Raw genomic sequence first — 3,295 nt, forward strand, 5'->3', positions numbered from 1 at the left:
AATTCAAAAAAACCTTGTGAAGACAGTGTGGATGGAGCATTTTATGAAACTGAAAGTGATCTTTTGCATTAAGTGTCTTGACAACAGAGAGGATGATTCAGATTTGGGTGTCCTTACATTAAAATTAAGATTGGCCAGTGGGAAGGCAACTGTTTGATTGATGCAGGAAGCCCAATTTGTGGTATATCCAAACAATTTAGAGACAACAACAGGCATAGTAAGAATTTCGTGGAAATGCCCATTGTAGGTGTAAAAATAAGAGGAGTTACGGGTAAGCAAAGCAAATTGGTATAATCTCATATACTTTTAACTTTTAGAATAGAAGTTAAGATTTGGAGGAAAATATAATTCCCTGTGCGGATTGGATAGTAAAAGTTGAGTCTTGTTTTGGATGGGGTGTTAAAGAATCATTTATTTTGGAACGTAAATGTAATATTTATGTGAAAACCAATTCCCATATTTTAAACTGTGGAAAAAGTTATAACTATCTGCAAAGCATTTTGAACCAATTTAAGCACCAGATGTCTGATGATGATACTGAGGATCAGGATTTTGAAAATGTAGTAGATTCGAAAGTGAGGGAAGCTAAAATTCTTAATGACCAACAAAAGGAACAACTTAAGAATTTGTTATTGAAGTTTAGAAGTGTGTTCAGTGAAAGACCAGGAAAAGTGAAAGGCTATCAGTGTTTGCTTTACCTTAGAGGTCATCAACCTTTCTTTCTCAAGCCATACAGTATAACCAGTTTCAAAAAGGAAACATGTTCAGAAAATGGAAATATGGGGAGTAATTGAGAGAAGTAGGAGTGCTTACAATAAGCCTTTGGTTATGGTAAGTAAGAGAAATGGTGGAATGTGAATTGTTTTTGACTCTTAATAAATTTCTTATAATAAAGAATAACCATCCTGAGAACATGGACAAACTGTTACACAAATTTGAGTATGTAAGATTCATGAGTAGTTTGGACTTGACCGCTGGATTTCACCAGATCCCACTTGAAATTAATTCTAGAAAGCATACAGCATTTTTGTGTGGAGGCAAGTGTTTTGAAAACTGTGTGGTGCCATTAAGCTAAAGGTACCTGTAGCTGAATTGCTAAGACCTCTGAATTCTGTTTTGGGAAGTGAAGTGAGCTCAAAATTAATTGTGTATGTTGATGATATTTTGGTCACTGAAAAGACCTGGGGACAACATTTGGATCTGTTAAGAGATGTGTTTTCCAAATTGGAATCAGGAGAGATGACTTTGAAAATAGGTAAGTGTAAATTTGGTGTGGAAGAAGTAAAATTTTTAGGACATGTTATATCTGGGAATGAATGGAATTGAAATGAATGAAATTTTATTATCGTTTAGCTATTACAACAACTGACAAAGTTGAGTTGCATATACAGGGTGTTACAAAAAGGTACAGCCAAACTTTCAGGAAACATTCCTCACACACAAATAAAGAAAAGATGTTATGTGGACATGTGTCTGCAAAACACTTAATTTCCATGTTAGAGCTCATTTTAGTTTCGTTCTTCCACCTAAGCTCAATGGAGCTTCATACGGGATACTCTACCTGTGCTGCTAGAACATGTGCCTTTGCAAGTACGACACAACATGTGGTTCATGCACGATGGAGCTCCTGCACATTTCAGTTGAAGTGTTCGTACACTTTTCAACAACAGATTCGGTGATCGATGGATTGGTAGAGGCGGACCAATTCCATGGCCTCCACGTTCTCCTGACCCCAACCCTCTTTACTTTCATTTATGGGGGCATTTGAAAGCTCTTGTCTACGCAACCCCGGTACCAAATGTAGAGACTCTTCGTGCTCGTATTGTGGACGGCTGTGATACAATACACAATTCTCCAGAACTGCATCAGCGCATCAGGGATTCCATGCGACGGAGGGTGGATGCATGTATCCTCGCTAACGGAGGACATTCTGAACATTTCCTGTAACAAAGTGTTCTGTTGCTGTGTGTTTCCATTCCATGATTAATGTGATTTGAAGAGAAGTAATAAAATGAGCTCTAACATGGAAAGTAAGTGTTTCCGGACACATGTCCACATAACATATTTTCTTCCTTTGTGTGTGAGGAATGTTTCCTGAAAGTTCGGCCGTACCTTTTTGTAACACCCTGTATACAAGTTATACAGCATATATACATGGATTGAAGATCAGTATGTCACTATTGGTTTTCCATAAAATACAATATTTAAAATGAAATATTATGAAAACATTGCATCATAAATTACTCAGTTAAACAAATTATGCTGCACTCCCCAAACCAGTACCACTATGATATTTTACAGTCATAAAATTCCTGAAGTGAGTAGCAAGGATTTGCAGCTAACCAACTGAATAATTTGTCTTTAAATAAATCAAATGGAGCTTCTACCCATTCTAGCGGCAGTTTGTTAAACATCTTCATACCCACCACTTCATAGCTGTTCAGTGACTTGGATAATCTAGTAAGGTATGTCAAAATGGCTACTATTTCTGGTTCCATGAGAGTGTACATCTCTTTTACGCTGGTATTCTGATAAGTTGCTCTTTATATGCAGTAGGGCAGTGTAAATATACACGTTTATAACAGTTAAAATTTTTAATTTGATAAACAGTGGTTTGCCGTGGGCCAGTTTATCACTGTTTGTGTTAATTTGAATTACTTTCTTCTGAAGTACCAAAATGTCCTGAAGGTGTGAGCTACTGCCCCATATTAAAAGTCTCATTTAAAGCATACTTATATTCCTTTTGTGCTCTTGAGTACCTTTGTTTACCCATATTAGTTTTCTGAAGTCTGTAAGAATCTATACAACAACCACCTCCTTTTCATATTGGCTAGTTGAGCGGTATACCATGGATTCTTATCCCTATGTCTATTACTGTTACTTTTATGGTTAACTTTACATTTGTATTGAGGGCAGCTGGTCTCGAATATATTTAAGAAAGAATGAAAAAATCTATTGAACAATGTATTGGCAGAGCCCTGAGCATTATTGTTATACATATGTGACCAGTCATAATTACTGAGTGAGACCATGAAATTAGACAATTTTTCTTGCATTATTGGTCTTGTGATAACTATTTTAGGCTCTTTAAGCTCCTTATAGTCCATATTAGGCCTAACTGTACCTATTTTTACCAAAACTAAGTCATGGTCTGCGAAATCGAAGACAGTTACATCTGAAGACAGTAACTCTCTATTGACATTTGTAAGTATGTTGTCAAGACAAGCAGACTGTCTTGTGGGTTTGCAGTTCGTAAAAATGATTTTGAATTGTCGTAACAGGTTTTTAAATTCAT

The sequence above is a fragment of the Schistocerca serialis genome, chromosome 8, assembly GCF_023864345.2.
Source record: "Schistocerca serialis cubense isolate TAMUIC-IGC-003099 chromosome 8, iqSchSeri2.2, whole genome shotgun sequence".
Lineage (NCBI taxonomy): Eukaryota > Metazoa > Arthropoda > Insecta > Orthoptera > Acrididae > Schistocerca > Schistocerca serialis.